Source organism: Pezoporus wallicus, unplaced genomic scaffold (assembly GCF_028554395.1).
Source record: "Pezoporus wallicus isolate ANWC-B61680 ecotype Strahan unplaced genomic scaffold, APGP_CSIRO_Pwel_v1 contig_7073, whole genome shotgun sequence".
NCBI lineage: Eukaryota > Metazoa > Chordata > Aves > Psittaciformes > Psittacidae > Pezoporus > Pezoporus wallicus.
Window position 1 is genome coordinate 1,939,904 of NW_026641326.1, and position 24,699 is coordinate 1,964,602.

The 24,699-nt window shown below is 42.9% G+C and overlaps 1 protein-coding gene across 1 annotated transcript in view; it reads right to left on the reverse strand.

Annotated features, from left to right (window-relative positions):
* TAFA4 (TAFA chemokine like family member 4) overlaps positions 1 to 24,121 on the reverse strand; it is a 74,079-nt gene extending 49,958 nt beyond the window's left edge. The window contains exon 1 of the mRNA XM_057422993.1: positions 23,892 to 24,121. The gene's annotated coding sequence lies outside the window, so the exon portion shown is untranslated. The remainder of the gene's footprint in view (positions 1 to 23,891) is intronic.
* Positions 24,122 to 24,699: the final 578 nt, after the last annotated feature.

Consider the following 24,699-nt stretch of genomic DNA (forward strand, 5'->3'; position numbering starts at 1 on the left):
CTGCCTCAGGAGCAGAGGGTCTGCAGAGTCACATCCATAAGATCATGTCTGTGTGATCAATGCATTATTGCACCCTCTGACACTTTTGTCTCTACTTGCTTCCAGCACCACATCTCACACCCAGTCCATCTATACCCAGAAGCTACACTTTGAAATCACTGCATGGAGACACTTCCTTCCGCAGCAGTACAGACACACGTTCCACAGAATAATGAGCTCAAACACTCCATTTCAAAGACATTTGTGTCTCATTGCTTTTATTGTTTATATTTGTTCTCTTATTTCTATCCCTGGGCTCAACTTGACCTTCTGCTATTGAAAACGTGACACAGTGCAATTTGTGAGAGCAATAATAATGTGGTCTTCACCTACAGAATGATCACAATAACCTTTTCTCATCTTCTCCACCACTCTTTTCATTTCCCTCTCCCTATAATCAATTAGAAAATTGCTTCCCAGGAGCACAAAACTACACTATCACATTGGAGGGCAAAGCATCTCTGGGGTCATAAAAGCATGTAGGCAGACATCTTTCAGAAGCTAAGAACAGGAAAGCCCCTGGCTCAGTACACTCACAGAATCACAGAATGGGTTGGGTTGGAACAGACCTTAAAATCACTCAGCTCCAACCCCCCTGCTATGGGCAGGGACACCTTCCGCTAGACTGGGTTTCTCAAAGCCCAGTTTAACCTGGCTTTAACAGCTCCTTTCTGCTCAGAACGCCATGAGAAGATAGAGTAATTGCTAGAATTAAAGAGGTACCAGGCCAGCAATCTATAATTCATCACATTTTACTCTGGTTTTACTTTTGAATGTGGAAAGTTTCAAAGTGAGCTGAAATGGCAATGCAGCAGTTCTAATCCAAACAAGATGTGGGCAAAGAGATGTCTCGAGACAAGACACTACCTTCCTATATTAATGCTTTCTTCCACAAAGACAAATAAAATAATCAGTGTCCTTCAAAAAACTTATTGAGAAAAAGCAAACAAACAGGCTTTTCAGACTAGTATTGAATGACTGAAACGTTGTGTGGTACATTTTTACCCATTTCATAATAGGACAGATAGATAAATATAATCTTACAGTGCTCTTTTAGAAATCAATATTGCAATACACTAACTCAGGTTTTAGTGCTTGTCTCTTCCATAATTTTTATTACAGAGGAAAATAACAACTGCGTAGATGCATCTACAGGTAACTACTGACTTTAGCGTGACCCAGTCTGTAAACACACGTTAAATACTGGTAAAAGACAAGGAAGTATTGATTATTCTAACTCCTTCTAACTAAATGGACACAGGAAAAGTGGCAGATGATACAGCATACTTTAGGCTTTCTGGTGCCTTCCCGGCAGTATTATTTCTCAGTAAAATAAGGTTGTTTGAGGGGAGTGTAAGGCCAACTCCTTCAGTGCAATCTGAACTCTCGAGATTCAGCTCATTTTACCTCAATAAAGGAGGCAAATCAGAACAGAAGCTTCTGTTCTGGTTAATAATGGTAAAAGGAATTTCAAGCTTCTCATGGCAAAACCATGCTTTGTGTGTGTATTGTGATCAGTGCTTTTACTGCTGATCCCTACCTCATCTCACCTCAGCATTGCTTTGGAAAGCAGGGCTGCACAAACAAGCAAATGAATCTTGACCTTCTGTGCCAGGAGCTGTGCTGGGTAGCATGCTCCCATAAGCAGGCACCAGCCCTCCCTCTAGCCATCTGCAGGCAAACCAAGCATCGCTTTCAACATAATAAAACTCAGCATCACCTCCCAAGAGGTGCCAATATGACTGCATTTTTGTGGATGAAGTCCTTGATTTCAGGGCAGCAGGGTTAATTTACACAGGAGGGATTCGAACAGAAGTTACCCAAGGAAAGCAGTCTTGTGAAGAAAGGGGTCATTTTTATATAGCAAGCTCTGGCCAAGAGGCAAATGAACCCCCATCTCCACCTCTATCAAAGCTATAGAAACGGAGGAAGCAGGAGAGGGGAAGGGATCTGCTTTAGGCATTTACACATGACCTTGCCATGAACAACTCCTGCTTTGCCTTGGAGGCTACACAACTCTCTTATGTTAGTATTTAGGGCATCCATGTGCCCAAACTAAGACCATGGGTTCTGGTACCTGAAGGCAATTGCCATGATCAGATATACTGCACCTCATTCCCAGCCCAAAGTGGTCTCTGTGCTGCTGAACAGGAATAAACAGCATTTCCCTACACCAGAGAAGCGTTTTGAGAACAGAAACAATAAAGGCCTAAAGTCATCTGAAAATTGTACGGGGAGTGTATAATTCCTTTGACAGATGGAATAAGGTAGCATTTTTAATTAGGTACTTTTCCTACCAATATTTACATGTTGTAAAATACTTCTTATGCCTACTTTCTGTAAAGAATAACTCACTAAGCCATTTTATGCCATCTTTTATTACAAGCTATTAAATAATTTAGAAAATCTCCATCCATTTAATATTTAAAAGGCCTTAATTTCTCCATTCTCAATAGTTCCTATCTTAAAGACAGTGCATCTGTTAAGAGACTCCTCTCCTGTAAATCAATTGGTAAGAAGGAAGCAAGTGCAGATGCTACGTCATCTGCAGGGTGACTTGCCAGCCAGAAAGTTGAACCCCAACATAGAATTATTTGGGTTGGAAGGGGCCTTTATATCATACAGACCCAACCGCCTGGCATGGGCAGGGACACCTCACACTGCACCAGGTTGCTCCAAGCCCTGTCCAACCTGGCCTTGAACACTGCCAGGGATGGGGCAGCCACAGTTTCTCTGGGCACCCTGTGCCAGTGTCTCACCACCTTCACAGTGAAGAACTTCTTCCCAATACCTAATCTAAACCTTCCCTCTTTCAGCTTAAAGCCATTCCCCCTTGACCTGTCACTGCATGCTCTTGTCCAAAGACCCTCTCCAGTTTTCTTGTAGACCCCTTTAGGTATTGGAAGACTGTTATAAGGTCTTCCTGGCTTTTATAATGGGTTGCATCACTGAAAGTCCCCTTGGTGATGTAAGGCAAGTACCTAAAGCATCCCTGATGTTTACAGTGAGTCCATGATAGCCTAAATAGTACACCAATAAGCTTAACATCAGCCCTAATAAACTCTTATGTCCTACTGAATAAGGAACTGAGAGAAAACAGAGCAACATTTTCAATTCCTTAGAAGCAGAACAAAACCCCCAAATCTAGCCTGGTCACTGTGTGTTTGAAAGGTGCCGCTATCAGAGTTGGAGGGCAAACAGAGGCAAAAATCCAGAACAGAGGTAGAGTGAACATCTGCTTGGGCACTTCCACCTGTAGCACACCGGTTAGCTAGCACACACCGCCCATTTCAGGGCTACGTTATTATAACTGGGGTGTGCATTAGCGATATCTCTGCAAAGACCCTTCCACCCCACAAGAAGCAGCTCACCCCAGGCTGGAGGGCAGGCGATGCCACTCAAGGGACGGCCGACACCTCAGCAGTGACACTCGGCCTGGGCAGCTCAGTGCAGGTTCAGGTTCGCGAGTGCGCAAATCGTTTAGTCCGTGGGGAGTAACTTTGCTCACCGGTAGTAAAGCGCACGGAGAGCCGGTGCGGAACAGCGCGGGGGCATACGCGCCGGCAGGCGGCCGGCGGCCCTGCGGCGTGGCGCTGCTGCCCCCTGGCGACAGATCCGGGACGCAACGCGCAATTGAGCGGCGAGCTATTAAACACTTCCAACTTGTGTCATTGCTGGGAAACCTCATTAAATCCCATCCCTACAGCCTGCACCGACTGCTCCGCCGAACCCCGCTCATTGTTTCCTCCTCCGGAGCCATGCTGGCCCTTAGAGAGATCCCCTGCGAGGCCCCCGCCTGCTGCGCTCCTTTGTGCGAGAATGAACTGTCCGTGCAAATTAAGTTCTGTCATTAATCACGTTAACACGTCACTGTCACAGCATTCCTCTGCCCACCTTCCTCTCTGACAGGGCCGTCTCTGCCTCCCCAAGGTCCCCAGTGAGCCCACAGCCAGAGGGAAACAACGCTGTTTAGGTTCTGAATTTAGTCCCTCGACTCTCACCCAGAAATACCTGCATCAATCAGGCAACTTTAGCTGGAGCTGAAAACTCCTCGCAGCAATAAATTCACCACAGCTAAGTTATTCCAGCAGTTAATTAACCTCACTTTAAACACTGCACCTTCCAGCTTGTACCTCCTGATGTGTTCTGCTTGTTTTCTTGGCTGGCACATCACACAGACATGACAGACTGCTCATTTCTGACAGATAGCACCTCTAAAAAGGGACTTCTGGGGGGAAATCAGGACCTGGGGAGGTGCCGGAGGGGTGGACCCCACTGCAGGCACAGAGGAGGGTGAGCCAGGCCTGCCCTGAGCCTGGAGACAGTCATGATAAGGTTCTGGGCAACATGATCTATAGAATTACCCTACAGTATCACTGAAGGAGTTCCAACCACATCAAGCTCCATATGGCAAACTGAAATGAGAAGGCTCTTCAGACAGCAAGAAAACTAGGTAACAAGGTGGCAGCAACCTGCAAGTGTGCTTCTTCACTTGTGAGAAAGCCGTGCATGTAGCCTAAAAACCACAGTGGGACTGCAAGAGTTCTCAGCACCTCTCAGACCCCAGCACACTTTACCTGAGATTGCTGAAGTGCTTTTTTACATCATCAGATTCCATTTCTGACATCAGTCTCCACTGGCAGCAGTTCAGTCTGTCACCACTGATCAGCCCTTTCCACAGTTGCACCTAACAGCAATGTAACGATGCACTTAAAAGCAACTGGAAAAGGTGGGGAGGGAAAGAAAACATCGCCAGTGAGAGCTAAAGGAAATAACCCCCACAGCATCCTAAGAAGGGAGAACTGAACTGTCATTACATCAATGTAGCACGAGGTATCGATCATACCCGCAGCCAGACTATCCACACAGAGACAGACATCCTGTGCCATGTGTTCTGGGGGAAATGTGTCTGTCCTCACAAGCATTTGGGGTTCTTTAGGGCATGTCTGTCTTCACTGGCTCCTTTAGGGATGAGAACAAGCCTTCTGTCTGTTGTGGGCATGTTAAGAGGATGTGCTAGGAGGACTGCAAAGTATGCCTGAGGCAGTCACTGTAGTCTTCCTCAGTTGATTGTGCCAGAGTGAGAACAGTGACTTGGGTGGATGCACTGTTGGAAAGGCTTTTTCAGTTGGGCTCATTTTCAGTGAGCTTCTGGCCTCCAAGGTAAATGCAGTGGAGCTCAGGTAGCGCAGAAGCAGTAACAGCTGTGCACAGAATCGGAAACAAATTCAAGCAAAGGACTAAAGGTGAGAACTAGAGGGCAGATCTCAAGTTCATGCAGTATGAGGAGCAGTTTGAAATCAAAGCTGTTGCCTCCTCTGCTCAGGCAGAACAAGTCAGGTTTCTATCAGAACTTGATGCAATGCAAACATCAGGGGCTACTTTAGGTCCCCTCCAGACAAGGGAACAGTAGCTTCTTCATATGCACCAACGCCAGTGTCTGTTCTGGGGACCTGTGATCACCAGAACTCACAGATTTCAAGTATATTTATGTGGCAAGTAATCTTGCAAATCGCACATATGAGTTATTCTGGCACAAATAACTGATCCTTTGCAGTCCAAATAATCCCTGCGAATGAGACCATCGTCTAAAGGAAATAGAATCTCATTTATAAACTGAATTTTTAGGAAAAGGTTTCAGAGTCTGCTCTCTCAACTCAAAGTGACCTCTCATCTCCCCTTCAGGCAAAAGTTGACCAAGACAAATAAGACTGCTCAGAGAGTAAAGTACAGCTATTCTAGCTGTAAAGGAGAGGAGGAGGAATAGACCCTTTTCTCCATATAACATTATTTATTATTCATCACCACCCCACAAAGAACCCTTCCGCCAAAGTGAATTCCTGCCATCATTGCATTAAAGGTTGTACAGACTTCCCAACCTGGACAGCCAACACAGGATATACCCTCGCTACAGCTCAGCATTTCAACTCTTTCAACTACATTTATCAGAGAGAATTTTTCCTTGTGATTATCCAGGTTCTTTCAATCCCTCACTACAGCTCAAAATCTTCCCCACCCTCCGGTGTATGGCCTACTAAAGAGATAGGCAGACTTCAGGCAATGTTCAAGCGAGCACAGGAATTGCTGCAACCCTGTTCAAAGAGGAGGCAGAGCAGACAGTGCCCTGCTCCACTCCCAACTGACCTGCCAGCAGCAGAGCAGTACTCACATAAAGCCAGCAGCACACCATAAAACATGGGGAGAAATGTCTTTGAAGGTAATGTCTTCAGCAGGATGCTTCAGACACAGCAAATATGCCTTTCCCCTACTGTTAACTTTGCCTGTCAGGCAGCAAAGCATTAAAGGTGTTGCACAGGTTGTCTTGAGTAATAAGTCAGCTTTTTATACTCTGAATTGATGGAAGAATTTTATGTCTCCCACGGAAAGAAAATATAACTGACCTGCTATAGAGCCGGTCATTCACTTTGCTCCCGCTCACCAGGGCCCCAGGTGAGCTGGTAGGCTATTTTCCAGGGATCCTCGAGGGAGGAAAGGAGCCTCATGTCAGCTTGTGCCTCTGGATAACACACTGGTTGGTCCCAAACCTTTTTCCAGGTGCCTGATGATTAGCCCAGGGCTCACATGCAAGAATTAGTTATTACTGACTATGGGTGACCATTAGAACTAAGAATATGAGGCAGTCCTGAGGAAATAATATGAAAATTAAGATATTCAGCAAGTGCAAGCAGTAAAGAAAGGTTGAAGTAGTTGTTTTTGTTTAGTTGAGACAAGAGAGTTTATTGGACACATGCTGTCTCCTTGAAGATGGTTGCTTTAAAGGGCATGATTTAAGTGGTTCTTTGTAGCTACTGCAGATATCATAAAAATAAATCAAGGGTCCTGCAAAGGTAACTTGGTGTATGCATGAGGAAAAACTTTCTGTATCTGAGTTTGGCAAATGAGTGGTACAAGTGCTAAAAAGCCATGGAGCCTGCTTCAGTGAAGGGGGTTTTCTTTTAAATTGACTGAATACCCATGGAATGATCAAAGTTCCCTTCTCCATCCATAGAGTTGCATTACAGGTTTGCACAGGGTCTGTAAGAAAACTTACATCTCCTTTATGCCTTGGAGCAAACAAAACACTGAAATATAAATGTGAGGTAGTCACTGTACACAGTGCCATCCTCAGTACCAGACCACAGACAGTCATCAAACCAGAGGTTAGTGAAGGGAAATTCTATTAGAAAGAGACTGAAAATACCTCCCACACATATTGATCGGGTTTTTTCATGCAGTCAGGGTCAGCTTGTGTTATTACTAGATACCTTTCTGGTGGTTCTCAAAGTCCTCGTGTAACCAGATTTGATTATTTCTGATTCTACTGCGGTAGAATACTGTATTCTCTTGTTATTCCCCAAAACACCTTATTCACAATAAACAGTGTGACACGTAACATGTCCACTCATGCTTCCTCAAGCTGTATTAGGCTCTGCTTGCAACAGGATCGTCCATTTCTGGTTCACCAATGTAACCTGGTCTCTACTTTTGTTTTAATTCATGAAATGCTCCAAAAGGAAAGTACGGAATAGCTAGTTTTGCTTTTAGAACACAAACACGCTTTATGAGCAGTGGATGCACATTGGCTGATGAAGAATCCCAAGTGTTTGGGTATATTGGATAATTGTTCCACTTGGGACTCATTAGCTAATTGTTAGAAGATTCTAAGGAAAAGCATTTCATAAATACAGCACTGAATTTCCAGAAGTGTAATTACGGACTAAATGCACATTTTTAACACCTGTGTTATCAACCGCATGAGCCAATAGCAAATGCCTTGTGGCGTGTTATCTCTGTTCTCGTTGTGAGTCTCCCGGTAGTAGGTAGGATTACTACTAGCAAATTGAAAGGTAGTATTTTTGATATTCCTATTTTTGTGCAAATCTAACAGAGTAAGCTTGGGGTTGGTCGCCTCTAGCATAGAGGATCTCTTATGGCAACAGTGAAGGACAAAACTTGCAGAGGAGGGGAGAGGCACAGACCAAAAACCAAGTTTTTGATCTTGTTTCGTCACTCAATTTTGATGGGACAAGCTTTTTACTCAATATTAGAAAATGCTGCTTACTTATCAGAGCTTGCTCCTCAAGGTATTTTAGAAAATTATTGCTTGGAAAATTCCAGAATCACGTTCCTGACCCTTCAGTTCAGGAACTGCTACTAAAAAACAAAAAAAAATAGAATATCATTCCTCATTTTCTGTATTTGAATTACAGAGGCAAAATATTGTTAATAAGCTAGCAAGGCGTCTGTATGGCATGAAGACTTGGAGCCGAGTCAATAAACAATTGCACTTCAAAGGAGAATCCGATCTTTTTCAGTCTTGATTTTAGTTAAATGAGCAAAAGTAGGTTCAAAACAGATCTCAAAGTTGTATTTACTGTTCCACGGTTTGACAACATCAGCATCAACAGAGGTACTGCCCATCACACAGAATACACCTACACTGTGCAGAGCACTGTCTGAGATAGGGATAACAATTCCTATTCCAACACTGACAGCACTGGTCTTGAGCGCTGAACTATGATCTCTGCCCAATATTAAATTATCTTCTTGGCTGCAACTAACTAGAGCACCACAGTCACAATAGAGGCATGACAGAGTTGGGTTTAGCTCTCACCAAGTCTGAGACCTGGTGAGGCTGTAGACAAACACTGTATAATTCTCTTCAAGTACCAGGCCATACAAGGGTTTCTAATTCCTGATAATAGCCTATTACTAAGCCAAGAAGAAGAATGATCAGATATGTGTATATGTTATCTCCTGAGTCATTGGTCCTGTGGCCCTGGAATCAATATTACATGGCCACAAGAAAAAGCAAACTTAAGAAGTGGACTACCATTTCTGATGTATAAGCAGCATACCCCAGCTAGTTTGGTTGGCACTCCATACCACTACATGTGCATGGAGTGACTCCTGCAGGCCCTTGTTTTTCCCCTGGTAACCAGAAAAAATCAGAATTCCAATATGAATACATAAGGTGATGCTCAGAAGTATTTTCCTATGCAGTAGTACCAGCTACTTCATGCCCTGATGCAAAGGAATTTCAGAAGTATCTTAAATTACACTTTGCTTCCCCACCTCCAGAAGGTATTTCCTTCATTCCTTCCTCTTCTAGCCCAGTTTTTCAGGCCTCCTTCCACTGCCACTTCTCAGTCCTCTCTGTTCCTTGCTTGCAAAGCATCTCTCCCTGCCTCCTCTCACCCACTCAGCGTTAGCATGTTTGTGAGTAGCAAGAGAATGGATGGCAACAGGGAAAGAGTCCCCACCTGAGTCATATTATCTAGGGTGAAAAAAGGTCTCCCTGTTTAGAGCAGGTTAATCATCTGTTGGCCGCTGTTTTCATCCCTTCACAGGCATGAGGAAGCCAGATTGAGCTCTGGCTACTCCTGCAGTGAAAAAGGAGCAAGCCTCAAAAGGTGCTAAGGGACTGGTATGGAGAATAGTCATAGACACCTTATCACTGCACTAACAATACAGGACAGCAGGCAGCCACAGCAAGCTCAGAGAAGGCTGAACTTTGGGCTTGCATTTCCCAATCTGCCTAGGAGTGATTTTTGGTTTCCTATTGCCCCTCCATTGAGGCACAAGCCACTTCATGGCCACATACCCATGTGCATGATTGGTGGGAGGAGCTGAGGGAAGGGCAAGAGGCATAGTTCTGATGATGCTTTGAAATGCTCAGGGATGGAAATGAAGTATGGGATTCCCCACCACTTCCTCTGCCTCACTTGAAGGCAGTTATTATTGTCTTAAGATGCAAGATCTGTTGAAAGTAATAAATTGTTGATTGTTTATTTTCAGGGTAGACAACAATCAGCTTTTAATCAGCTTTTCATCACTGCTAGAGAGCTATTAAGTCTCTTTAAAATAATTAGAAAACAGAAAAGAAAAATCTCCTCCAATTATTTTCATCCAGGAAACTGGAACTTTATGGAAAAAAAAAACAAAAAAAACACCCTCAAGATTCACAGAAAAAAGTTAACTTGGTGACACTTTTAGTTCACTCTTTTAACAATAAGATGCAGTTTGCCAGAGGGGAAACAAAACATGAAAAACTAAACCATGCTTAATACTTTTCCACAAAGCCTGCCACAAATATCTGCCCACCAAGCCAAGTGCTGATTGATTCTTGCACTTCGTCACAGGCAGCACTGCCCTGCTCTCTCCCTTCCAAATCTCAGGTTTCCCGGAGCACTGTCCTTTTACCGCAGGCTCAAAGTTTTGTCTGATATTGGCAGTTGTTTTCCCTCACCTCCTCAAATGTAGTGTGCCTGCAGTCATGCTCACAACGGCAAAGCTACGGAAAACAACCGTCATTTCTCTTTTTACAGATTGCGCTTCCTGAGCTTGTATGATGTTATGGATATTGGCACCTGAATAAGAACTGATCTTTTCAGTCACCTTGGGTGGACGCTCGGTTATTTCTTCTGAACTTTTATTTTTGGAGGCAACAGACTGCTGGAGTCTTCCATTTCTCTGATTTCTGACTATTCACAGATTCTGGTCTTTCAGATCCCCACAAAGCACATTTTTTTCCATTTTTGAGTAAACGAACTGTGAATCCTGTCCTGGGGAAAACACTGCTCAAACTTAACTACAATACAGAGAGCAACCTCCAAATTCCAGTCGTGTTAGAATTAGCAACTGGCATGAAATGTCCCAGCAGATAATACCTTTCTGTGATTTCAGATGGGCAACTAAATAGAAAACATCCATCTCACATAAAATGTTCCAGAGGTTTTTCCCACCAATAATCCCATCAAAATATACCCTCAACGTGCCTCATTTACTTCCACACACACTTTTGCCAGTATACTGGTAGTAACTCAAATGTGGTCATCCTTACAGGAAAACAAGATCAATCATGAGCACTTTGCTAGCTGCTGAGACAACTGCTGTTGTAATTGTTGAACACAGATATTTGCCTTCCAGGGTGTGACCAGGCAATGTCCTGCGTGTGCTTCTAAGATGCAGTTAAGCAGCACTCTTTGGTACGAGACTGAGGGACAGACAGGCTTTGCTGTTATTACATTGAAGGGAAGCAGTTCTCAGAGTCAAGAACTGATGCCCTTTTTATGGCAGACACTAGTTAAATACAGGTTCTCAGATCCTAGTAAGAGCTAACTTTAGTGAACTGTAAAAACAAGATCCAACTGGGTTATGGATTTTAAGAGAGGACTAACTAAAGAGTGTGTAAGGGGCTGAGCTAATGAAGTTCTCCCCCACCAGGACCCCAGTGGCTGTATCTTTATTTTATTTTTCCAATTGCCCATTGGAGATGAATTGTGATTCACTTTAAAAAGGGATTCTTCTCGTAAATCGATCAGTGTTAGACCCATTTGACCTACTAGTGTCTCTTTAAAGATTGATGAACTGGAACGCAAAAGTGAAACTCTCACTTTAACTGTTCCCATCTGAGTTCCCTACACTGCGAGATAGATTTTTAAAGAGACTTAAGGAGTGGTTGTATCTCTGATTCAAATTCTAGGGCTATTGCACAAAGCGTTTCCATTGCCTGGCAATAGGTAACACAGCCACACGAAGGCCATTAGCAAAGACAGTCACAGGACTGGTTTAGATTAAAACCTGCTGCTATTAAAAATGTGCTGCATTCCAGGGACAATAGCAGATAGTCCTTTTTATTTTCATACTGGTCACTAATTACATGGAAAAACAGCAAGAGTAATTAAAAACAAGGGGGAAAGGGATAGGGAAAAATCACTTGCTGGATTTATATTTTCCCTCTCCAAGTGAAAGGCCTTTCTGGTAAATGACAAGCATTTTGGCCATAATTAGCAAGAGAGGCTGCAGGTGACTGACCCTTCACTCATGAGGGTACCACTGCATCCAAAAAGAAAGATAAAAGACTTTCAGTTTAGAGCTGTGCCTCGCACTAGGCAAATCCCACTTGTTTTCACATAGCTATCTACTGCAAATTTAGTCTAATACTTTGTTTCTCAACCCAGGATGAAGTGCCACCCACCCCTGTCCTCCCCTAAAATTCACAAGCAATGGTCAAAATCCCCTTCGTTGCTCACAGATACTGTGGGGTCAGCACCCAAAGAACATTTTCAAGAAAGTGCAACCACCCTTATTTTACCCTCCTGGTTCCTATTCTAGGCTGATTGCTTTGAGCAAGTAAATAAATAGTTGGGTATAAATAAATGTTTAGGTATTTATCTGTTCAGCTTCATTCAGATTGCATTTGTGAGTATGGAGTGTCTTATAGCACCTACATATCAGAAAGACAGCATAGCTGGCTTGGTAAACTGACACTACTGCGTGAAACAGAAGAAATAGCCAGTAGAGGGTGTGGATGATCGTTTTCAATTATTTCTGCATACCAGCCAAAACCAGATGGTTTCTTGAACTATGATTTTTTTCCCTTTAACTTAACTACTCAATTACATCAGAATTCCTAATTCTCTGCTTGCAATTATCACCATCCAACTTATTACCTGAGAAAAACGGTGTTGCATAAATAATCTATTGCCTTTTTAACCTGAAGGGCTCAACATCTGAAGAGTTTCTAATTTAATAGTAGAATATTCTCATGATGGTCAACCTCTTCCAGCAGAGACCCAGAAGTGTGGGGAGACATCAAGAGCAGGCTGGCTATCACACGAAGAGCCAAGATGTGCATGCTATTTGGCAGCATTCAGGCTACAAGCATGAGTATTGCACTGAAGAGATAGTAGACTGGGTTTTAGCATTGTCTCTATTGCTCAGTGCTTGGATCTATGCTAAGTCTCAGAATACAGCGCTCAACCTGGCTTATGTTACACTGCAACAGCCTGGACATAGCTGCAAGTTATCTGGGATTCCATGGAACCTTCTTCACCAGAGACTTCCAGCCCATCTGTCTTTCAAGATGCATATCCCAAAGCATGGAACCACAGCCATATCCTGCCTGTGTGTTGTACAATGTTGAGCAGAAATGTTTGAGAGTGGAAGCAAAAATGCAGAGGTTGCTCCCCTGGCACAGAGGACCAGACACAGTCTCTCTGCTGTGTGTGACTGGGTAACTTTCAGCTGAATTCACACAAGCAGCAGGATCTTTAAAAAAAGCATCTCTAAGAAAGATCTGCTGAGGACCATGTAATAAGAATAAAGACAGACCAGACTTGACAGGTTTGCAATTAATTTTCTTTGGCTCTTACTTACGTCCTTGATTCTGGCAGCCTTCCTCTTCTGAATGAGAAACAGGCTTCCTTCGTTACTCCTAACATAGCAAAATCCATAATGTGGCAGGTGTTTGCTACTCATTTCATTGACACAAATATTATGTTTAATCAAAAGCTGAAGCAAGACAAAATGAATGAAACAAGATAAACCAAAGCATGAAGCACCAGTCTACGCCCAATGCTTAGCTGTTTGGCAGGGTGTTGCTGGGTAAAATCTCAAAGAGCAAAATTTGTCTGCCCACATATCACTCTGTGTTGTCAAACCATCCCGTGTAAGCTCCCCAGAGACATCCTAACACACTTCTTGCTCATGTCCTGTCTACTAACCAATGCCTTATCCAGAGTCTATACAAAGTCTTTCTCCAGTCCCTTCCAGTTTTAAGTATGGTCTACATATAACACGCCCCTCTTTCTCATCACCCAGATGAATTACTTCAAACAGGACAGCAATGAGCCTAGCATTAGGAAAAGGCAAAATCTGAGAATCTTTGTGAGCCAGCTGTTGTCTTACCCTAGAAAGCTAATGGAGATGTCTGGAAAAGACAGGGATAACTAACCTTCAAAGCAACCACTGGACAATGTATTCACAACCGAAAGGCAGTAACCCAAGGACCTGAAGCAGAAGCTCAGCTATGCTTGTCAAATGATGTATTTGTAGCTGCACTGAGATTTGAGATTCAAGCTTGAAAACCAGCATTACTTGGGAGTCACTTAGTATTTCAGCATGAGAATTGTGAAAGTCTTATTCAAGGCATACTGCTAAACACATAATTATTCCCACCAGGGAATCCAGCAGTGGAACTTGTGTGGGTGCTTACTCTATTACGTGAGACCAAAGAAAAAAGCACCAGAAGAGTCTGTGACACAGAGCAGCCTTTTCAGCAAGCAGAAGGCTGTTTATCTCCTCCTTTAATAAGATCAACTACCATGTCTTAATAGAGCAGCTCCTCCTAACAGCTCCTCCTCTCTACTGTGTACCCTGATGAGATGTACACAATATCAAAAGCAACATTGGATGAAAGACGGAAACCCCAAGATGTCCTTTTTTCATTATGTATAATTTGTAAAGCTAGTCAAAAAATAGCAAGCAATTTAGCCTGGAATTTTGCCAGCTGTGGTATTTGTAGCACATGTGATCAAAGAGCCAGTCACTGGGAAAACAATCCTGCTTGTAACCTGACTTCCACCACAGAAGACAAAGCCTGTAAACATTACTATTGATCAGAGTGGAACTATTTTCATCAGGCTGCATAGCATTCGACATTAAACATCTGCAAAGTCAAGGCCTACGTAAGCTGAGGTTGGGGCAGATAGTTCCAACGGTTTAACATTCCCAACACGTGAGCAATTTTCAGAAGAATAAGCAACTGAAGACACTGAAATCACACTGAAAATCAAAGAAAAGGATATCATAAATGGATTTTATGTAATACTCCAGGATATTGACATATATAACAAATTAAAACAATTAATTCATCTTCCTACCTTCCACTGATAATTTTTTAATTAAGTTACTTATCTTTATCTACATATTTAAGAATGTAGATCTTTCATTATTCATCTCTTAAAGAAAATCAATGGTGTCTTGATTTGCTACAGCTCAAACAAGAGAGCAGTATTATTTAAGATAAGACAGCCTAATGGAAAAATAATTCATTAGCTTTATTAACAAGCCCTAAAAATATGCTATTGAGCACATTTTCATATTCCTAGAAGTCTGAATTATGAACCAAAAGCTTAATGGTGTTCAGTATGACTAAAATACACATAATAGATTTTTTAAAAATGCTTATAAATAGAAGAGGGAGAAAACTATTAAAAGAATTCAATGAAATGTTTTAGAAAGTTCATCCCTAATACTGAATTTATTATGAAAACCACTATCAAAAAGCTTCATAGTCTGTAATGAACTAAGAGACTGTGAGCTAATCTGTAGCACTGGTTAGGTGTGAGTGCCTAAACACCTATCAGCTATACAGCTTTGAAATATTTGCACATCAAAACAGACTCTGGTTTTGCACTTGGGATTCTAAAGCTTTGTAAAAGACGCAGTGAAAAGAGTGAACTTTGAATCTCAGTTTCTTGAGGAAGCAGAGTTTTTCTAGTCATCGTAAGTGTCCTTTTCTTCTCAGGGTGACCTTAACTTTCAGATTTGTAAAATGGTTTCCTTTTGTGTTCAATCCTACGGTGTAACAAGTTTTAAAAATGACTATTTATCTTCTGTAATATATTAGTCACATGTAGCAGGAGAAGCCTCTGTGGGAATTTTTGCTATCGAGTTTGCTCAAGCTTAAGTCAATGCTGATTTAGAAAATACAACTTACGCTTAGCAACAAACAATCATGAATATATTTATTGGAATAACATCTTTCCATTCTCCTCCAGCAGTGTTCGGTTTATCGGCTGCAATACTATATGTTGGTATATATTTACAGTGACCAAGGCAATTTGAAAGTAATGCTTTTATGTTGCCCATCTCATTACACTTTTACAAGCCTGAATCACAGGCACTGGGGAAACAAATAGATCTGATGGGTCTGAAAAAAAATAAATGAAATGCAAATTAGCCAGGCAGGTATATGTTATATTCATTCCTGGGAGGAGAATCAGTGCATCGCTCAAAAACTGCCTGTTGCAAAAGTCAGATTTAAGCAACTTTAAGTATTTTTAGATTTTGCCTTACTAATCATGACCTCAGCTGCTGGCACCATGTAATGATAATAATGAATAAACATGCTGTGCTTATGAAGAACTAGAACCTAACAAGTTGATCAATTGTTAATTCTATAAAGTGACTAAAACGTGTCTCTACTATCAATAAGTAAATCAGCATTTATTTGTGGTACTAATGCACCTTGTACATATCCTCCAGCTATCCTGCCCTTCTCTATAATAATGTAATTATCAGTTTGGTCATATTTAAGTACAACCTGAATGAGATTTGATATTGTTTTTGTCCTGAGGGTGAGAAAATAGAAGGAAAAATTGTTCGGATATTTAAAGAGACACGTTACATTTGTTTAGAGAATGCAGGTTTTCCATTTGCCCTCCAATTAGTTATACAAAATTATTCATTAGAAAACCAATTATTTCACAGTATTATTCTTAAATCTTACAGGCTATTATCAGGCAGTCATTCCAGAGAAGATGGTCTTTTTATTATTAAAACCCCTTTGCTCTAAGCCTCTATAACACAGAATTTAAACAAAAGGCAACAACACTCATTAACTGTAACAGAAAATGGTACTTCTGTAATAAAAAAATAAAACAAAACCAAAACGTTTAAAACAAGATCAGTTCGGCTTTATTCAGTCTTTATTTTTCCTCTTAGATGAGAGGTATCAAGTTTTCAACAATAATACAGTTACGTATATTCCAAATGTCTTAATTACAAATAGCTGCCAGTCTCCATTACATTTCCAAGCAAGATTTAACAGTAACAGATTCTGTCCAAGAAGAAGAATGTTGCAACACATGCAAAAAACAAGAGTTTTGCTGAAAATATCTGTTTTCCTTCTCATTCCTACTGCTGTCTGCAAAGACACGGGGTGATTGCAGTTACCCGTCCATCCACTCAGCCGCACAGCTCCTCTCAGTCCAGGGTGCAACTAGAGAGTAAGCACAACCTGAAGCATGTCGTAGGTGAATGATGTACATTGACAGAGTAATTAGTTGATTTAAAGTTGATGCACCTTTTTCAGAGTTATATACTGTAAATATTCTTAAAGGTTTAGGGCTTCTTTGTCTATTCTATTGTTAAACCAAAATATATGTCACAAAAATACATTAGAAACATCTACAGGAAGGAAATGTTCTGGAGGGAAATGCTATTAAGTATGTGGATAAGCTCAATACCAATTAATTTCTAACACTTAATGAACCAAATGAACCTATTCATTTCTCAGGTGAAAGGTTACACTAATTCTGCCAGAAATTGCCCTGCTTCACCTCAGATCCATCCCTCCATGGCAATTTGGTGTAGAAAAGGAGGGAGAACCCTTTTTACCCAGGACTCTCTTAAATTAGAAGAATCAATGCAGGCTTATAAAAATAACTTTTTCTAACAAAATTTTCTTCTTTTGATGGTCCCTGAAAAGAAACAGCTGTCATTAAACAAAAGCAGAATGAATCATTTCAGCAACACCCCAAAAAGACGGGGATAATTTAGTACTAAAATTACTATTCTGCTTTTCTGTCCTTCAGCCCCAGTTGAGCCTATATACCCTATAACTGCTAAGCATTTCCACAGTTAAGCTGTTACTCCAGTAGTATTTTTCAGCTAGACAAGCCAATGTCAAATGCTCTCTGACATTCTTCCAAATAATGGATATTAGCTCAAAGGTTCAGAGACACTGAGTAAAGTAACAGAGGAATGTGCACATATGACAATCTCTCTCTATTCCACAAAATTGCTAATCCTTTTTTTCAGACTCAATGGCCTATTTTATGTGCAAGTCCACTCACTGCTGTAGATGCGTGTTTGGGGAAAATTTTATAGCACTTGACTTCTAATTGTGGAACCTCACTGTCATTAAACTGACAGTGCTCAGCACAAATAGTCATGCAGTCAACACAAGCCCACCAGACAGTCAGGATGGGTCTTTTACAACTACCTGTATTCATGCTGGGCTAATTCCAGTGCAATTAGGAAAACACTCGTGGAATAAGGCCCAGCTGTGCAGATACAAAGAGGAAAAGCTTTAGCCTCATAACAATGCCAGCTGATCGACATTAACTTCTCCAGCTCACTGCATCCCAGTTTTCCTCTGGGAGGAAGGAGTGCTGTGGTCCCAGAGCTGCATTTCAGAGCAGACCAGCCACAACAGCCTTCTCTCTCCTCAGCTGTATATGCGTGGCTGACAAGAATTCCCTTCCCTGCGTGCTCAACAAGGCACAATCCAGGGAGCGGATCAGAGCGGTATGGGGGAAGGCTCATCCACTTCCCCTCAGGAGCTGATATATGTAGTGTGCAGGTAGCAGCTGAAATGAGTTGTGGGGCATCACAGAGATTTCCATATACTCCATCGCATTCTCTAGGAACAGAACAAACAGATACCTTGAATACAGCCCTGGTGTTGCCACAGTCCCCAGCAATGGCCAGAAGAGAGAATAACTGCAAAGGGGAAGAGATGACCCCTCCTTTCTTCTTATTAATCCTATCTGCTGAGCATTTGCCAGGAAAGTGGGAGGAAACCAGCAAGGAGGGTGGACTGCCTGAATGCCCAGCAAAGGGACCAGCACCAGCAAATACAGCTTCTCTATTTCCTTTTCAGAATTATAGGGAATAAAGAGTCTCAAAGGCTAACTTAAGCAGGGCTTGTGTCCAAAATCATACTTCCATTAAAGACCTCAGCCACATCTGTCTAATAGCTTAAACAAAACAAGAAGTTTCATTTAGGAATCTAAGTTAAATGAATTTTTCTGGGAAATCATAATACAGATGCATTGTATTCATTTCTGAAACAAGGCATTTCTCTTCCTGTCTCCAACATTATTAGCATGTTACACTGGTTTAAATTAAAAGGGATTCATTTGTTTTATCACCCTGATATCGGCTCACTGCAATATAACATTTTTGAAACAGGAAAATATCACAGCTTAGCATCATAAATTCAATGCTGCAACGAGATAAATCCTCCCTATTAATGTAAACTGTTGTACTTCACAATATATCTACATCTGCAGCACACTTCTATTTGCTGATCAGGCTATCGTAAACACACATAATTCTCATTGAATTATGGAAGCAGCAAAGAAATCTGAGAATAACTATGTTCTCTAGACTAAAACAGCCACAGTCTGGTCCTTCAAACAGATTCACTCGTGCAGGGATGTTCCTGCTTGTATATGACAACATAAAATACCATCATCCCCACAGCTGGAATCTAGATAACATAACAAAACACATCAAAGTATAGTCACTCCTTAATTACACATGCACAGAATGTATGCTGGAAGCTTTATTAACTTGCAATATATATAAATCCCAGAGACGCACATATGAAAGACTGGGCACCCTATCAATTAATAACTTCCAAATTTCTCTCTGAATACCTGAGGTGACACTGAAATGATTCAGAAAAGCAGTTCCTTGTTTAATTTTGTGGAAGGGAAAAAATCACTGACTATTCAACGCTTCCTACAACAGCTACATTTTCTCCTTTTCCCCTTTATACTGAGATTAACACTCTGAAACCCACACCAGATTGGAATTTGGCACACAGCTTAGGAAATGCAAACACACGAATTAATAACCTGAATTATGTAAATATGAACCAGAGATTTGCCATTTATTTTAAAAAGCTAGAAGAACTCATGTTAACTCATTTATCCATGCCCAGGCATTACTCACATGCTTCTGGTTTAGTGAGCAGCTTCTTGAAAAACAAGCCTATGAATGCTTTAATAGCTAAAGCATCAGAACACTCTTATTTTAAAGGGTTAGTTGCTTACAGAACCAGCAAGTCCAGCCTGGTTCCAATTAGAGAGTGTCCTTCAGATCAGAAGGATGTAATGTATGATTGAGTCATGCTTTGCATTGGCTGATTAGAGGATAGAATGGGGCAAGAGCTCTGCATCAATGACTAGGGACTGAGTTCTTTAAACCAGACTTTTACTATCGTGTAACACCAAGGCTGGGATTGCTGCCCTTTAATATATTTATCCTTGCTTGTTATATCTCACAGCACTTGCAACAAAGCTGTTGTTATAGAAGGAGGGAGAAAACTTGTACTGACGTTGTGCAGAGGGAAACAGCCTCTGAGGCCTGACCCCACCAGAGTTTTATTCCACAGATGTTCCCTGTAAAGAGTAACTGAAATTGAAACACAGCTGAAGGGACAATAAAAACAACAGGTCACCTTTTGAGTCACCAAGATCCCAATACTGCTTTCCTTCATTTGAGCTTTACTCTGGCGTAATGGTACCAAGTCTGAGAGAATCTGCTTTTCAGCTCACAGCCTTTCCAAAATAATTGCTGGAAAATATAAAATAAAGCAAAACTGATGGAACCCACAGGCCTTTGTTCCTCCTTAGAAACATCTTTAGAATAGCAAAGAGGCTTCAGTGACAGAGGCCGATAGAAATCCCCAAGACTTGCAACGAGTCGGGATGCTTTGCCACTGCAAAGCAGCTTAGATCGCCCTGCCTAACCTCAGGTGAAAGTGCGCTGCGATCTTCTGATCGGCAGGGTTGGCACTGGCTTCAAAACAACCACTTGCATGGTGGTTATCAAATTCTTCAAAGGGAATAAGGGCTGCTGAGGGAATTCTACTACTAAACCTTGAGCGGGGGCACGAAGTCCCAGGGCCTTAAACTGTGAGACAAGGAAAATCTCATCCCCTGGATGAAAAGTATATATAGGAGAGCTCTTTATTCTGAATATGCTTCTGAAACCCAGGACAAAACTGTATCCTCAAGACCTTCCTCAGGAGACTGGAATGAGGCTTAGCCCTTCTTACTCCTTATCCATACTGATAGCGAGTTCAAAAGAGCAAAACATTTGTCTTAGACCATTATTAAGGATTGATACTCCAAACAACGCAATCTTTTGCACTCACAAATTCAAGTTTAGTTCTGTATTAAGAGCTTAATTTTTCATTGGCCAACAGGTCTTGGTGGCATTGCAAGAACACAGTAATTTCATGACTGCATAATTAACTTTATTTTACATGAAGCTGAGAATTAGCTGCTTTCCATCAATTTCAATTTTCCAGCCATTTCACTGCTTGCCTCTTAAGTGTAGATATTTTTTAACACTTGAGAGGCACTGACCAAATTCTGCCCTTTTCACTCAAAGCCAGGTCCTTAACTGGGCATCTTGCTTGAGGAAAGACAGCATGGGGTAGCTTTAGATTAATAAGAGATTGGCATGGGGAGATCAGGAGCTGCTCCACACAAGTATCATCAACCAGTTGCCCATTCAGATCTAATCCAGAGCAGTCACATCTGCATGGCAGTACCAGGCAATGCCTTCACAGTGAGGTGTAGGACCAGAACTGGTGGATTTAATCCAGTTCTTAAGAATTTTTAATATAAATCTCAGTGAAGTCAATGGGAATCTTTCTAAGCATTTTAAATCATAGCCCAGAATTACCAGAGCAGGAGCAACCTTCTCGGCAGCTGTGGAAAGGGGCCATGGAATAATTGGCATGAACCCAGACTATATCTGCACCCTGACAGGACAGAAAGCTCTTCAGTACTGGACTGAAATCTATTACTGAGGCTCTTGTATCTTTTTGCCTGTGTTTTTCTTCAATAATTAGGAGCTTTTATCTATCAGAGTACATCAAACCTGTACCTTCCACAAGCACCGAAGTCACTCAGAAAAAGGATAGCAAACATCAATGTGAGACTAGACAGCAAAAAAAAAAGCAAGCTGCTACAGCATCATCTAAACATAAGCTACTAAGTAATAGCATTTAAAAAAATCTATTTCACACAGATGAAAATCATTACAGTTCCCTAGAGACCCTCTCTCTCTCTGCAGTAACCTGTGTCATTTCCTAGCTAGCAAAAATGTGCCACAGTATATCAAAAGATGGTAAAGTTCTTCTAATTTTAATATTCCTCTAATCCAATAATGGCTTGTTTACTGCTTTCTAATTTAAAGGTAATTCATTAGATGTATTCTGTCACATCTTATTGGCATTGAAGGCGTAAGAATCATATGCACCTCTGAGACACATCGTTGTACTGCTAATACTCTGTGGTTCCCTTGATGCAACTGGCTACATAAATGGCACTGGTAAGGGAAGTGCATGCATGTACACATATAGAAATTACAGCAAAAACATTAAAAGACTTCAGAGATGAACTCTGGACCCCAGAATTTACACCCACTGAGAACTCCAGCAAAGACAAAGTGTTTAAACTAACATAAGTGATTTGTGTGTAAATATTTGTGATAGTGACACAAAGGGTCGCACAGAGCCTGCAGGGAAGCCCCCAGCTGACCCATGGGAGGCTTGAATGAGTCTGCTGCAAAATGATGAAGGTAAAGGAAACATTAGAGAGGAGGGGCAGCCTGAACTCAGAACTGCACATTTGGGGAGTCAGACCGCGCTTGGCAACATCTGTTGTGATTCTGCAAAAGCTACCCAAGACAGCTGAATTTTTGAGCAACCCTACAGCAATGTAACAGGAACTGAGACCAAGGGCTTCAAACCTGCTCGACCTTGGCAGCACACAGGCACTGAGGTCCTGGGGTGAAAGCAAGAACAGACCAGGAGCCATTAGCACAGTGGGGGAATACGTGTTCCTGCCTCTCCAGCTACGCAGCATCCACCGGGCTGCACGGTTCCCTTCTCACTCCCCCGATACAGATCCTGTGCCTACCTCCACGTGAGCAGCTCCTCTCCAAGCAATAAGGCAAAGGAGGCAATTTACTACAGGTAAATCCACTGTGCGCTCAAACACATTGTTCACGCAGCTTTCCTGCCACAAGGGCTGAGAACTCTTTGGCTGTTTATATTCTGCCAGCAGCCGGCTCAGTCACATCATCTTTCCCTACACTAGCATGTCCGTTTTCACTAATCTCTTCCTAAGAAGTGAAACCTTTGATCAACCGGACTCACCACACACGTGTAGTTATTTAATGAACCATGCCTACAGGGGCATAAGACTAAGGAACACAATGGAGCCATGCTAGGAAACCACACCAGTTGCCCAAACTTCTGTTATTCCTTAGGAATACGTCAGGATCAACCCAGCAGTTTGGAAGACAGTTTGGGTCAGTACGTGTCCAAACCCATCACCTCATTGGCTGTTGGTGATGTCATGCCCGTGCATTAATCCCCGGTGACTGCAGGTTTAACATCATGTATCTCACCACATCATTAACGACATTAACATACTTAACGACAATGAACGCCACTCTTGGAGGAAATTACTGGAGCAGAGAATAAAGCAACTTGTTGAAACAGGGGAAGTCGCATCTCTTTAAGTGATTATTTCCAGCTGTTTGTTTTTTTGTCACAGTGAAGTTGCTGGGGGCAGAAAATAACACATGCCTCAGTGAAAGGAGTGGGTATTGTTAGAGCTCTGGTTTAAAGAAAGTAAATCAAGATCTCCCACTCAAAAAGGTATAAGTGCCAGTGGTGAGAAGCCAACTGCTCTGGGAAATTAAAGTATTCCAGGAGGTATAAAATTGGTGGCTGAAATTAAAAACATTTTTAAAAAGGAAAACAAAAATAGGAGTAAGAGTGACATCTACAAAACAAGCTTGTCCGTTTGCTAGTGACATCCCCGTCACTAGAATAACTACAGCAGCAAATGAATACACACACCCACTGGTACACAGCGATGTCTAACTACAACCCGAACACCTGAAGTGCTGCGCACTGACACTCCCGGTCCCACCCCGCACCCAGCGCCTGCCCAGCCCGCGGGGCTCGCTAAAGACGTGATTAAAGGCGCAAAAGCCCCTCACGCTGCCCAGTGCGGGGTTGCTCGGCGGGGTCCCCGCGCCTCCCGCCTGGGGCCGCCTGCCAGCCCCAGTGGCCACTTCGGGGACAGACGAGTCCCTGCTATCCACCGCACTCCTCCATACAAGTTACACCGCAGATTAAGCCACCCTTCTTCCAGCGGAGCTCACCCCGTTCCCCATTGCGGTCACAGCTCCAGCCTGCCCGGGACGCGCAGGGCCGAGCACTAACACCGGGTACCGCTCACCTGCCCGCCGCCTCGTCCGAGGAGCGGCTGCGCTGGAGAAACAAGGAGGCAGCAGCACGGGTGTTGGAAGGGGGGATCCTCCTCGGGCAAGCGGGCGCACACCCGGCTCTCAGGCTGCGCGGAGGATGCTCCGCAAGGACTCAATCCCGCACGCAGCGGCGCATCGCCCTAAGTGGCTCTGGCGCTCCCCTCCCGCTCCTCCTCCTCAGAGACAGGGGGAGGAAGCACAGTGTCGCGGCTTCTCTGTCTCTTCCCTTCCACGGGACTCCCTGCTCGCTCCCTTCACTGCCTCCCGCACCCGACTCCGCGGAGCTAAGGCGGCTGGGGCGCAGGGCCCGCTCCTCCCTCCGCCCCGCGCAGCCAGGGTGCTGCAGGGAAGAGCGCCCTTCCCTCCGCAGCAGAGCTGCACGCCCTGCTCAGCAGGGGCTTCTGACTGCTTGGCAGAGCCCTCACCTTATTCCAACATCCGAGCGGCCGCTGCTCAGCAGAGGGAGGAGAAAGCAGACGTTGTTTCAGCTCGTAGCCGGGCCGGAGGTCGCAGCATCTTTTGGAGACGGGCGCAAGTTGAGACGGGTGCAGAGGGTCAGGACCACAACCCCATCGCCTCTTCTCACGTGTCCAATCACTCCTGCCGTACACTACAGTCCTACGGGCTCCCAGTGAACTACCACCTTCCAAAATTCAGTTGAAATGGCAAAGCAAAAGGTGGTGTTTCACTGCTGCGGAGCCAGGGTCACATCGACAGGCAGCAACCACCAGGAAACAGTCTGTTTCTTGCTCTGCCACTGACTTTCTCTACTGCCTTTAT